Source organism: Pinus tabuliformis, chromosome J, assembly GCF_031772625.1.
Source record: "Pinus tabuliformis cultivar Carrire ecotype Pingquan chromosome J, CPIR1, whole genome shotgun sequence".
Classification (NCBI taxonomy): Eukaryota; Viridiplantae; Streptophyta; class Pinopsida; order Pinales; family Pinaceae; genus Pinus; species Pinus tabuliformis.
This window is the reverse complement of record NC_142295.1, coordinates 326,882,655-326,897,918: the sequence shown is the minus strand read 5'-3', so window position 1 is coordinate 326,897,918 and position 15,264 is coordinate 326,882,655. Positions and strand designations below refer to the sequence as shown.

The 15,264-nt window shown below is 39.3% G+C and overlaps 1 long non-coding RNA gene across 1 annotated transcript; it reads left to right on the top strand.

Annotated features, from left to right (window-relative positions):
• The first annotated feature begins 1,545 nt into the window (after positions 1 to 1,545).
• Positions 1,546 to 2,574, top strand: LOC149227079 (uncharacterized). The gene is made up of 3 exons (XR_016247096.1): positions 1,546 to 1,676; positions 1,755 to 2,113; positions 2,365 to 2,574. It is a non-coding gene; the product is annotated as an uncharacterized LOC149227079 (long non-coding RNA).
• The last annotated feature ends 12,690 nt before the right edge of the window (positions 2,575 to 15,264 follow it).

Sequence of the window (15,264 nt, the reverse complement as noted above, 5' to 3'; positions counted from 1 at the left end):
TCTATGAACATGGAATTATAAATACAAAGAAAATAGGGCTAAACACCAAGTGACATCAATGTTAACACCACTCTTCCAACAAAAAATATATATGGAGGAGCTCTCAGCAACCTCAATTCATCAACCCCACCCACAAAAATCTATAATAATGATTTGAAGTCAAAATTGTCAAGTTTTCAAACTCAATGTTTTTCCTTAAAAGAATTTTCAACAATAACTAAATATCTACATTAGTAATCTAATTATGAATCACATAATATTATTATAGGAAAAGACTTACAAATACTTTATATCATTCTACATGATAAAACTATATTCATCCTTTAAAAAGTTAACTACTAAATATGCATTTCCAAGAGAATAATCAATTGAGTAATTTTGTTAAAAATAATTCTCAATAAATTTTACGAAAACAAAAATACCCTAAATTAAAATTTAAATCATATAGTAACATGTAATATCTTGATTGTCCACATGGGGTAGCTCAAGCGGCAAGGGCCGTGGAAATGAAGTCTCACCGAACCGGAAGTGTTCAAATCTTGGACTACCCTTCCCCCGTAGAGGGGTACATAATGGACATGTAAATCGAAGAGTCCCACCCGAGCTTACAAAAAAAAAAACATGTAATATTTCGATTCAATAAAATAAAGTTGCATGCAAAATTATAAAAATAAAACTTATGCTTTTAAACAGTTTCATGATGAAGATAAAAGCTTTTAAACAGTCACCAATATTAAATAAATGGAACACTTCACTGGAAATTCCTACTACCTCCAAATAATTAGGTGCCTCCAATAATTCAGGTTTGTTGTTTTTTCAACCAATTAAATTACGTTGTCAGTGTTCTGAAACAACTACTAACCTAACTCTGTACTAACCTGACTGTACTATTTGCTTCAAATAGTACGTGGATTATTGAGGAAAGCTTTAAACCCATGTGTTATTTTGATTTAATAATAACTTTTAAGCAGTCACCAATATTTAAATAAATTGAGCACTTCACTAGAAATTCGTACTGCCTCCAAATAATCAGGTGCCTCCAATAATTCAGGTTTGGTTTTTTTTCAACGAATTAAATTACGTTGTGAATGTTCTGAAACAACTACTAACCTAACTCTGTACTATTTGTTTCAAATAGTACGTGGATTACTGTTGAAAGCTTTAAAACTCTCCCTTATTTTGATTTAATAATAACGGAGGTTTTTTTTTGTTTGAAAAGGAATAACTGATCTGCCTAATTGCACGAATATTAGTAAGAATAACTCGTCGGTGTAGTCACATCTGTAAATAGGACAAAGAATTTCGTGTGCCCAATTGCGCGAATCGTCCACCATATCGATCATCCATGACGTTGGACTTTGCATGATTGATCATGTCATCCTCGTGACACTCTTGTAAATTAAAGTAGACCACTTACTGAAATACCCCTTGTCAAAGTGGGACGAAAATACCCCTTTCGACTTGACTTGACATAAAAAAAAAAAGAGGCCACCATAGAGGAATTTAATACGCCGAATTGTCCTCACATGCACTGTAAACATCAAAATTTAACCCCGGTTGGGAGCGTAGATGGTTTTCAAATCCGAGTTTGGAGTTCGCATGCTTCTATATAAGGCAGTCTATGCCATTGTATTTCTCACCCCTTGCTTACCGACTTTGCCCTACTCCAGTTGTAGGTTTGCTTGTTGCATTCATGCACATTAACTTATCAATGTCCACGTTATGCAGTTTCTGACTGAATTGTTTCTTAGCAGAAGTGAGAGTCTTGCCGGATTTGAAGGCGTTCAGTTTCAACTTAGTGATACCATCCAGTATCCGTAAGCCAAGAAGATGGGCAATTCCCCACCACAATGGCAGAACGTCGACGGCCACCACAACGTTGGCGGCAGCAACAACGTTGCCGGCAGCGACAACGTTGGCGGCAGGAACAACGTTGTGGAGCGCGGGGACAACAGCGGCACCAAGAACGTCAACGGCGCCGGCACCAAGATCGACGGCACTTCCGTCGTAGGCAACAATAACACCACCAAAAGCAACAACACCATGAACAGCAACAACAAAGGCGGCGGCGGCAGCAACAGCCCGATAACCTTTTAGAGCAACTTACTTCCAGGTAATTGCAACTTAAGTAGACCAACTTATACTAGGTGGGTTTTGTAGACTTTATGCTCTGCTCTTTCCTCAATGGAGTATATGCACAAATATATCATGGTTTATGATTTTGCTTTCTTTTGTAGCTAGAAAGACGTCTATGGCAGGTATGGGAAAGAACATATGCAGTCGAAGATTATCTGTGTATCTCAGACTGACCAGGTGTGTTTCTATCTGTGTATCTCAGACTGACCAGGTGTGTTTCTATGGCAGGTATGGGAAAGAATATATACAGTCGAAGATTATGTATCTTAGACTGACTAGGTGTCCATATATAATCAGTTGAGAGCCAAATCGTGTTTTTATATAAATAAGGCATTCCCATATCAATTCTACCAATTCTAGTTGGACGCTGGTTTGTTGTAATTTTGATTTATGTATTAGCAAATTACCTGCCTGGTTTCTCTGTTATAATGTTTTTAATTGTTTAGTTATTGTGCTTCTGAATAAGTTAATGGAATAATTAGCTAAATAAAATAATTAATTCAAAAAACTATACATGAATATTAAATTTAAAATACATATTTTAATTAATTTATATATATATATATATATATAACATTCATTGAAGTATTTTAGTCAACGTGGTTTGTTATATTTTTTAATATGTTGAAAGCTAAATTTACATTCTATATATTAAATTTTAATAATTTTCCAAAGCTTGTAATTTTTTTTGAACTTTTGAAAAAGTGAGCACTCTGTAATGCATACTTATATCAATTCAATCCACAAATAGGTATGGTAATGGATGGTTATGTTATTATGGTCACTTTAGCTTAAGTGAGATTGATGTGCGTTGTTGTATTTATTTTTTAAGGCAGTTTACAAATAATTCAACATTTTTTTTTGACATATTGTGATTAGTTACAGTGTTCTTACATGATTTTTGACAAGTATCTAGCAATTTTTGTTGTAATAGTTGGCTATTGGTGTTGTAATGCATATTTCCGTGGAAAAATGCATTATTTTTCATGAAAGATATTTTGATTTTCTTTAAGGTGGTTTGGAATGGAATTGAGAAGTTTATGGAAATTTTTGTTCTAGAATGTTGTTCCAATTCATTGGAACATATAGGTCTTTAATATTGTTTTTATATCAGATTTGTAAGGTTTTGGTCCATTGTTTTTGGATGCAATCATAATGTCATGTCAATATATTTGCAGATTTGAACAAGTGTTATTGAATTTTTCATCATAACTTTGATTAGTTTGTTGTTATTTTTTATTTACTACAAATTATATTGAATTTATACATTTTAAAGTTGTATTGAGGGTGTTTATTTCGTGCACATGTGAATATTGAACATTGTATTATACTTTTGCTAATTAATCTTGTAGAATTTCTATTTTTAAACATGTTTGGATCAAAGTTTACTTTAAGAATTTGTCAATTTCAAGTCAACTTCAATTGAATTTATTTTCACAATTTCTATTTATAATTGAGATTAAAGTTTAAAAAACAGAATTTTTTATGCAAGAATGTTGAGGTTAACAAGTTTGTACATGCAGTCATTTAATGTTTCCAACTCATCTGTTTCTAAGTTGTTTGAAATTATATTGAATCTTTGTAATGTTTAGGTGAGTTGTTTTGACATTAATATTTAAATCTTCGTGGTATTATTTGATAATTGATAGTGTTATAGGTTCTTAGGGTATTTGACATGAAAATTAGGAAATATAGTTTATTGCAGAGAAGGTAATAAATCCCTCTCATCCTAAGGATGAGATGCAAACATACATTAATAATCAACTAGCTAGTCCTTTAAAAATAAAGAGGCCTTCTCAACCAAAGTTCTTTTTTTTTAAGTGCAGAATGAGTTTGTATTATTGTGACACTAATACAATCGTCACAAGCTATATTGTTAAATTGATAAGTCTGTTGATCTTGCATTGGCATTACCCATGGGTCAAATGTCACAACTACAACATATTGATGGGAACATATTTGTAAAATTACTGGGTTTTACCATGACCACCATGTCGCAAGTAAAACACATTTCCCACGACTTCAAGGTTGTCATGCTTTGGAAAATATTTTCCACCACTTCAAGGTTGCAATTACCTTAGGTGGAGACTGCCTGTGCACTCTGCCCTTACAATCATTACATGAGAAATATATAATTTACACACAATTAAGGAAGTTGAAACAACACCCTAGAAATCACGAACAAACTCCTAATTTAAGTTTTGGTTGAACCATCACTCCATTAATACATTTCATCATTAATCTCAAAACTCTGTCTTAATGAAGAAATGGATTCACACAACACATATGGCTAACAGTTCCGTAAGTAATTTTTTTGACCAAGAGGTTTGGTAAAAATATTAGCACCATTGTCACAACTAGTACAATACTCAATATGGATTTCTTTTGACTGAACTTTATCCCTGACAAAATGACAAAATGAAATTGTGTATCGATACTCTTTGTGTTCTTATAAAATACTCCTATTTGCAAGTTTGATGGAGCTCAGGTTGTTGCATTTTATCACTATTGCAACCTTTTCTTCTTCTCCAACATAAGGAGAATTCTTGTCAACCAAATTGCTTCACATGTTGCTCCACACATAACTTGATATTCAGCTTTCGCAAGAGACAAGGATATTGTGTTCTGCTTTTTGTTGCTCCATTTAATGACCCCAGATCCAATGCTAAATGCATAGCATGTTATGGATCATCTCTCGCCTATTTCCACTGCAATAGGATTGTAAAAAAACTATCAATTTAACATCATATGAATCAATATAAGAAATACCAAAATTGGAGGTTCCATGTAGATCCTTAAAACACCTTTTGCTGCAACCCAATTGCTCTCAAGGGGCTTTGATAAATTTGCTCAATGCACTCATCGAATATGCCAAATATGGCCTAATTGTAGTCAAGTAGATTAGACTCCCAACCAACTGTCTATACAAAGTCGCATGTGCCTCCTTAGATCCATCATCATTCTGAAGTTTTATATTCTACTGTAAAGGTACTATTGCAGCTTTGCACTGATCTAGTAAGCTCCTCACATGCTTACTCTGTGACATGAAATATTGTCCAGAATCCCTCGAGACTTCCAAACCAAAACAGTAATGCAACTCTCCAAGGTCTTTCATCTCAAAGACTTGTGACATCTTCTCCTTAATTTCTTTAATGATATTATCAACATTTACTGTAATAATTAGATCATCTACATATAAATAAATCCAAACAATCCTCCAAGGTCTTTCATCTCAAAGACTTGTGACATATTCTCCTTGATTTCTTTAATGATATTATCAACATTTACTGTAATAATTAGATCATCTACATATAAATAAATCCAAACAATCCTTCCCTCTTTATCAAACACGGTATAAAGATTAGGGTCATTTTTGCTTCTTTTATAACCATGCTCCACGAAAAATGAATCAATTTTGTCATACCATGACCTCAGTGCCTGTTTTAGTCGATACACTGTTGTCTTCAAGCTGCAAACTAAATGTTCTTGAACCTGTTTGACAAACCGCTCAAGTTGCACTAAGTAGACTTCTTCTTTTAAGTCCCCATTTAGAAAATAGGATTTAACATGTAGCGAGTGAATCATCCAATTGTGTTTAGTTTAGCTACACGGGAAAATTTTTCATCATATTCTATGACTTCTTGCTACAAATACCCCTTTGCAACCGACCTAGCATTATATTTATCTATGCTCCCATCTACTTCAAATTTAGGCTTATACAACCATTTTCATCCTATGGATTGTTTTCCTTTAGGTAGTTTAACTAAATGCCAATTTATTTTTTTGAGAATTGACTCATATTCCTCTTCCATAATAGCCCTCCATTCACTATATTCACTGGCTTCCTTATAACTAGAGGGTTCAACAACATTCATCATACTATTTATAAAATCATTTTCCCTATATCTTGATGGCAACTCAACCTTCCTACTTGATCTTTAAAGAGGTAAGTTAGCTTCAAAACTTGTCTGATCATCCTTTTATAGACTTGGCTTGACAACTACATCATCTTATTCGCCTTCCTGCTGCTCGTGCTTGTTGTCTTAGTGAGGCCTGACCCAGGTTCGGAGATGATTTAGCCAAGAAAATCCCAGTACTACTGGTCCTTTTGGCAACAGTCTGTGGAGTACGGATTGAGGTCTCACCCAAAGTAGTATGGGAGGGTCCTAGAAATAGGTTTCCACACCGTTGGGATGTCTGATGGGCTTCTCGAGGTCCGCGGTCTGACCTATCGCTACGCGCACTTGCGATCCCTTTGCAACCTGTAGTGCAGCTTCCTCACAGTCCTGCTCGGGCCGCAACCCATATAATACCCAAGTTCCTCACTTATTAACTATTTACTTAGCTCATGTGTGTAATTTTAGGGTTATTACAGCATATTCAACAATTATATCAATGTGTGTGATATATAAATGATCATAAACGTAAAGAAGATAACCACAACAAGTACACAAAATTAGGAATCAACTTGTCTTTATTAGATTTATGTCCCGAATATAAACTCGACTTCACCCTGCACACTTAGTTGCAGACTCTCCTAGACCTCTATGGACTCAGCTACAGACCCTCTTCCTACTACTACAGCCCAAGACTCTTGGAGTTCTACTCTAAGCTCGAACCATTCCTTCGCTACTCTTCTTACTATCAACTAACTTTACAACTTCGAGCCTTGCTCTATTTATACAATCCCATGGTCCACGGACCATGGGTAGATGACTTTACACTAATTTAAAATACAATGCTTAGGGCAGATAGCCCTATGACTCAATTGTATGCTTCATGCTCTGCGCCCACAATTCGTGCAGTTCTACACCACCTTTGACCAAAACTTGGGCTTTGAGCCCCAAAACGTGCTGTGGGGGGGATTCCATGCCCAACAGGCCCCCAACACAATCGTCATGACTCATCCCAAGTCACTCTGCTAGTGTGGCAATCTGAGCACAGAGCCCTTCCAACCATTCCTTTACTTCCCTGAGGTTCGTGACACATTGATCTGTAGTCTCCTGGATCTGCTACATTCCTGCTTCTGAATCATCTACATCTGACTCATGTCTCTTCTTTGGTACCAGCTTCTAGTGCTTGTGTTTATAGTCCCATGGCCTTGTCTGGCTCCTCGGGCCGCGAAGACTGTGCTTCAGCCGATTAGTTAGAGAGTTGGCCCACCCGTGTAGGGTTTCAAGTAGTTGTTGTTGACCTTGCCTGAGAAAGATTCTCCATTGAGTTTGACTAACTGGACTGTGCCTCTTTTGGTGACCTCTCTTACCACACATGGTCCCAGCCAGCGCATTCAGAATTTTCCTAGAAAATTTTCAAACTTTCTATCATACAATAGTACTAAGTCATTTACCTTGAAGGTGCGCAACTTGATATGGTCATCGTGCTAGGATCTTTCACGCTACTTTTGTACCTGCTTGTGAAATCCAGCTCAAAAATCGTTCTTCCTTGAGCTCTTCTAATTGCGCACGAGCCTTTCTTCCAGAGCTTCGTGGTCCATCATGCCTGTGAGTGCTATTATTCTTGGACTAGGGATGATGTATTCCATTGGCATGACTGCTTCCATAGCATAGACCAACTGGAATGGTGTCTGTCCCGTCAATTTCTTGCATGTTGTCCTATATGCCCATAACATACCGAGTACGTGGACGTCCTAGTCATCCCGTTGCACATTACATACTTTGGTTAGTGTAGTCTCAAGTATTTTATTGAATTCTTCTACTGTTCCATTGGCCTGTGGGTGGTACGGTGTACTTTTCTGGTGATAGACCTAGAACTCTTCTATCAGAGCGCTGATGGCTTCATTCGAGAAATGTGTCTTTCAAATGCTCACTAAGATTTTGGAACAGCCAAATCATGTCAACAAATTTTTGAACAAAAACTTTGCAGTTGTAGCGGCTGTGTAGTCCTTGATCAGTTGTGCTTCCGCCCATCATGTTAGGTACTCCATCACGGTGATGATGTAGTGCACACCTGTCTTTCCTTGAGGTTTGATTGGGCCCACAAAGTGGATTGCACACTTCTCAAATGGCTATAGTGTTATTTGGGGATTTAGTGGCATCTCGTCCCTTTGTGACGGTTTCCCCGTCCTTTGATATATATTGTAGGCCTTACAGTGCACTTTTGAATCCTAGTGCAGGGTCGGCCACCATAGCCCTCAGCAAAGAATCTTCTGTGTGGTTGTGCATCTTGCATAGTGTCCTCCTATAGCAATCCAATATGCTTCCACTACATAGTGTCCTCCTCTAGCACTCCCATATGCTTCCACGATGATCTAACCTTGTTCAAATTCAGGTACATATCTTCACAATATCTCATTGTTGCCCATCTTATAGAGGTTCCCGGCGATGACATAAATTTTCTCCAAGCACACCACCAATTTCTTCTTCTATCGGATTCAGTACTCGTTCGGTGTAGTGTCATGGCGGAAAAAGTCGTTTGTGCGGACACGACTGACCTCCCTAGGAGTCTAAACTCTCTAGCGACAAACAAGACAAAATGGAGTAATCTTTCTCTAAATATACCTTTTAAAACATGAAAACTACAAGTGTTTAGGCTTACCTTATTCCAAAACGCTGTTGTTGTAGTCCGTCCTTGCCGATCCGGATGAGCTCCTCCTTCAAGTCAATTACTGCAACCACAAACAATCAAACAATTACCAAGCACTTGCATTTCATATAATAAAACATATATTCAACATGCAGACCAAGGAACACATGAAATAACTCATTAACACAAGCTATTGAGAAAAATAAACCAGTTTGTATTAATAACGAAACAAAGAAACTCTTACAACCTGGCCTTGGTGTTGTGCAAGTTCCTCCCAGGGTCCATCAAGGGTTTTCCTCTACTTTGACAAAGCTCACCCACTTCCAAGTAGAATCAAGCAAAGACAATCTCTCCTCACAAGGTTCTAAATGGGAGTCCTAATTCCTGCAGCATTTACCCAAAGAAAATGTATAGCTCCAACCTCCCCTCCCTCTGGCTCAATGTCTTTATTTATAGTGCTGTAAAGAGGTTATTCAGGTCCACCATCAATGGGATAATCCCCCTCTTTGGGTGGGATAGCTCCCTTATTGATGGGATAAGTTCCTCCTTAATAGGGATACATGAACCAACTGGAGGCGCATCCATTTCATCAAACCGACCTCTAGAAAGTTCTAGAAGTAACCACAAGTAACTTTTTTAAGATGAAACTTGCGCATTTTGCCTTTTACAGAAGGACGCACCTGTCCCTTAACATACAGAGCGTCCAAGGACGTAACTTTTGTGAACATTGTGAGCGTCCCCGCAGGTAAGGCTAGAGAGAACCTGCGACCCCAGAGATAAACACATTTTTTACAAGACTTTCTCTCTTCTTTGAGTTTGAGATGGATAGCAGAGGCATAAGACTTGCCTAAGAGGGTAGCATGACTGTTGATTTGAGCCATACTAACTGTAAGTAGTCATGGTGACATTTTTTAGTGTAACAGATTGCCCCCTAAAGTGCGAAGCCTGGAATAGATTAGGGTTTTGTAATTCTAGGAAGGGTGAAGCGCTTTATCATTTCAAGGATTGTCTTGTGGATGACTTGGTTGGAACCTGCAATTTTCAACACAAAATACATGTATAAGATTATATCATCACTGAGGTAGGCATTCCCATACTCAGATTCAAAACTTTAACTAATGGACTAACTATTCTGATACAGGAATGATCTTGCAGTACATCATTTTTTATAGACTTTTGTAGACACAGTATGGACGCAGCCATCTGTTTATGATTAGTCTACATAGATAATGAATACAAAACTCCTCGCAGCCTGGATGGTAGAAACTAGATCCAGGGTCTTCACTTCTACTTCCCGAATTGGTACGATTCTAGCCATGTGATTAAATGATTTGATGTCGAACATGTTAGAAACCACTTGATTACCAGTCGATGATGTAAACTGTTAACAAGCGTGAGAGAGACCACCAGTAATGTCAATGGTTCTCAAAGTACCAAGCACAACCCGTGAAATGTGAATAGATGTTTTGATGTCGAACACTTCACGGAATCCTTTGATCGAAAGTCAATGATGTAAACTGACGTCAAAGGCGAGAAACCTGCCATTGATGCATGCAGACTTCAAGGTACTGTCGATTCCTAAGTCATCTTTCTAGATAATGTGTCGATGTCGATAGAAAGCGACCCGTTGCAGGCAAGCCCGCAACACGAAATCATTGTTCAAGTTGAAGAAATGTTGCTGTAAGGACTGACTCAGGGATGGTCAAATGGATGACAAGTATTTTGCAGATGAAAGTTTTGCTTGCAGACCTCTTGAACACATAACGACACGACAGATGGCTTGGTGACGAATAACTCAAAGTTAATCCCCGGAACCCGATTAAAGACTTTCAAAGTGGTTTGGTCAACTGTGAGGTAAAAGATTTCCCAACCCAGGTGAATGAAAAGTGTCGTGTTCAAGAGTGGTAATAAAGTTTCTTTTGAGACAAAAGGTAACAAACAGGTTCATTCTTCTCTCTTTTCCCCCACCATTTCTGGCAAGTACCTCTTTATTTTTAACAAGCTTGAGGAGGATAACATATGCTTGATTATAAGCTCATCCTTCGGACGAGTCCAACCTAGTTTAAATTCGAACCCTAGGAAGGAGTGGTTCGTTCCTGTTTGTAATTGAACAGGTCCTTTACTGTAAAAGTTTAACGAGCCCAGTATAGGAGAAACTCGGCGTTTTTCATTTTTAGAGAGTCTGAAAAAACAAAAGGAGACTCCACGTTGAACTTTTTCGTATATTTGTGTCCCTCAAGCCCGAAAAAGTATAAAATAATACCTGGGGGAACCGCTTGATCTTGCGACCAAGGAGTACTTTCATAATAGTGTCGTTGACCTGAAAAGTAAAAAGCGATCAAGGACACGTCGTTTTATTTCCTTATCGAGTTTGAAACGACAAAAACCCGGCAATCTTTTCCTGATTTTGCGGTCAGAAAAGAGCTAAAAGGGGACCGTCTTTTAATTCCGTTTTAACGAGTGTAAAAGAAACGCTCGGCGATCTTTTCATGTTTTAGGAGTCAGAAAAGGGCTTAAAAGATGACTCTGATATTTTTATTTGTGAAAAATGACAATTTCCCTCGAAATCCCTTTGTCCTGCACAAAAGCAACACATTACTCATACCTGTTTAAAATAGGCAAAAATACATCGAAAAATATCTTTTCATGGTAAAAAATGAACTAATTCATCCAAAAAACCTATAAAAAGACCTTTTACCATGTCATTTTTACCGTTTGACTGTTGAGGTTGAAAAAGGAGCTTTTGACAAGAAACTTCCCGTGGTCGCTGCGGAAAATCTGACCGTCGGAATCGAACGCCGTCTTATCCAGGTATTTTACACATCCTACTCTGCATTTCTATCCGTTTAGAATTAATTTTTAGGTCTTAGTTTCATTTTTTGGGGGGTTTTGGTTTTGGAATGCGCTTCTCGGCGGACGCGGGTGCCCTTCGGGTGACCCGCGTCCCCCGACTTTTTCTCATACGAGAAAATGGTCGGAAGACGCAGCCCGCCTTCAGGCCAGCCGTGTCCGGGCGCCCTGTGCTACAAAGCCGGGGTGCGTCTTCCGAGAAGTGCGCATTTCAAAACCCCAACTCCCTCAAAAAACTACCAAAAATTCCCAAATCAATTTCTAATTGCTATTTCTGATGTGCAGGGTATTAACCATGTTAGATTGGAGAGAAAGAGAGCATGTAGAGGATGATGAAGCTGCAATAAATCATCAACCTTCCCTGGATGCCCTAAGAGCATGCGGATTATACAAATATTGGACCATACCGGGCATGAGGGGCCAGGTAAGATTCTTGGAATGGCTGGTTGAGCGATGGAACGTTCAAGAACAATGCTTTTACATAGGAGGGCACCAGCTCGAGATAGAGCCCTCGGATGTATACTTTCTCACTGGCTTGCCGAACAGAGGTGAGCAACTCAGTCTTGCGGGGACTAGGCCGGGTGGCCAATCCCTTGATAGTCTCCGCGACGAGTGGTGCACACCTGGGGCTCACCATTCAAAAGGCATAGAGATAAAACACATCACTCTGCCTGAACTCAAAGTCATAGCGTTCACGGTTACCAGAATTTGCGGCGCGGCCGCTTTACACATTGCTTCCGGATCCCAAATGCGGATGGCAATTGACTGTTACCAAGGCACCATTTTCAACTGGTGTGAAGCTGTGTCGGCTCATATGAAGAGCCAACTGACCAAGGCAAAGAACGGACGACTAAAGACTTTTGGATATGGGCCTCTAGTCGTGAGCTTTGCCTTGGAGAGAGTTCCAATGCTGATCCCTCAGCAACTCACTGTTGATATCTTGGGTCCTCGGGAGCCAAAGCTGATACGATGGGTTGCGGTGATGGCCCGGCATCCTGACGAGGGTGCGACAGTGGTTCGATTCTCAGATAGTTACTTTCACTGGTTAGAGGACCAGGTTTTTTCGATACAGGACTTTCCGTATGCCGGAGTGGATTTTAGAGGTGATCCGGACATGGTTCTTCCACCGGGAGAACAATGGGATGACAGAGGTACTTTTATTTTCACAAGTTCTCTAATTATGTATTTTTTATTTTTCATATATATCGTCTCAAAACTAACAGTAAAATTTTCAAAATGCAGATGTTGGTCCACAGCGTCCAGCCAACCTCCGGCCTTTTGATAGACTACATCCAGCTGCACCGGTACCGGCCCCACAGGACGCGGCTGCAGAAGTACTAGCTGAGTTGGAGCATGATCTAGAGCGTCTCACGGCAGATATACCTGAGACTACTATGGATGACATTCCTACCGGCTTCAGCGCTTCGTAGTCGCGGTCCCTGGACCGTTTAGGAGATTTTTGCGTAAGGTAGCCCGCGCAGTGGTGTCATACAGAGAGCACCACCAGTGATTGACTAGTCACTTTTGTAGTCACATGTGACATTTTGACTTTTTGTACTATCATTTTGCCGATCATAAGGTGTTTTCAACCTATGATCGAAGACGATGTATATATTTTTTGACACACTTCTATCTATATATATCACTATTACCGGCTTATCTTGTTTAACATATGTGATGAAATGTTTTTAAATTTACTTGCATGATTATCGTAAATGTCTGTCCAACATTCGAGAAGCAATTGCATCTGCTAATGTATTCAAAGACCTTGGAATATGTTGATATTCAATGTAATCAAATTCACGTTCCAAGAGACGCACTCTCAAAAACAACCTTAATAACACAGGATTCCTAATGGCATAAACTCTATTAAGCTGTAATACAACAAGTTCAGAATCTAACCTCACTATCAAACGTCGAATTCCAAATGAAATAGATTCGGATAATAATTCAATCACTGCACTGTATTCTGCAATGTTGTTCGTTGTTTGACCGAGGCTTACCCCATGCATAGAAACTAACTCGTCAGAGGGCGAATAGATAACCCAAGCTGCGGAAGAGATGTTCCGTGTACTACGACAAGCACCATCAGCAAATCCAATGTATGTTTGGAGAGGCGTCGACATCTGCAATATCAAGAGTAAAACCAAGATAAGCCAGAATAACGACGAAAAACCACACTCTCTAAGCTAAGCACACTGACTAAACTAACACACTTGCTAGCTAGAAAGAAAATCTAACCTATCTAAAAATTTCTCCATACCCATCATTTAAGCATAATACCTCTTTAGGTAAAGTCCATTTCTGGGTTTACCCAAAGAGTCCCCATCAAAGTCAACTAGCTCATAAGCCCCTTTTGCTAGCTTTCGCTTTACAATGTAGGGCCCATGCCACATGGGAACGAATTTTCCAGCACCTAGCTTATCGTTAGCTTGATCATATAATAGTACTAGGTCTCCTTCCGAAAAACTTCGAGGGGTTACATTTTTATCATACTGAGCTTTCATTCGTTTCGCGTGAGTCTCGATTGCCAATGTAGCGTCACGTCGAGTCTCATCTAATTTAGCCAAGTACAATAAACGTTTCTCCTCTTCGGAAGTAGCTGGAAGTAATTCGACAGCCATTTGAAGTGATGGGATTTCGCATTCAATGGGTAACACAGCTTCTAAGCCATAAACTAGCTGGAAAGGAGTGAACCCTGTTGAATTTTTCACTGAGGTTCGGTATGCCCATAGCGCTGAAAATAACATGTTGTGCCAATTCGACCGATGAACACCAATGGTTCGTCGGATCATGATAACTAGAACTTTGTTGATAGACTCAACCAAACCGTTGGCTTGCGGATAATAAGGAGTAGAGCTATCGTGGCGCAAACCAAGCTGGCTTGTAAGCTCAGTCATCATGACGTTTCGAAAATGGCTCCCATGGTCAGTAATGATTGCTTGTGGGACACCAAACCTAGTTATGATATGATTGAATACGAAAACTGCAGCTGTTTTGCCGCTTGCGTCGAATGTAGGCATCGCCTCGGCCCACTTAGTAAAATAATCAACCGCAAGGATGATATACGCATGCCCCCCGGCCGAGTGAGGGTTACAAGTAATAAAGTCGATACCCCATTTGGCGAATGGACCAACGGCAATTATAGGGTGGAGAGGAGCAGGTGGAGCGCGCATCTTGCGATCAAACACTTGACAGTTGTGGCACTTCCTGACTGCAATGATACAATCTTTAAACATAGACGGCCAGAAATAGCCAGCGCGCAACACCTTCTGAGCTGTGGCATACCCAGACATATGACCGCCACATGCTCCAGAGTGACAATCATTCAAAACCCTCTCAGCCTCTTCGTGAGTTAAACAACGTCGAAAAACTAAGTCTGCCCCCGGCGATAAAGTGTATCTCCAATAATTTTGTATGGCTGGGATTGAAACCGAATTTTTCGACGTTCCGCTTTGGAAGCTTCAGGCCGAAAGGTTTGGGTTTGGAGATAGATGATTATATCCCCGTACCACGGATCTACAGTACTGATAAGAAACAAAGATTCGTCCGCAATGGACTCCTCTGCCACAGTCTCTGTGTCAGCACTCGGGAAATCACACATCAATTCCGCAAAAACTAAGGATTTCTTAGACTTGGACTTCTCGAACTCCAAGTCGAACTCTTGCAGGATGACAATCCATTTAGAGTACTTGCCCCCTAGCAGTTGTTTTGTCAAAATATAAATCATAGGGT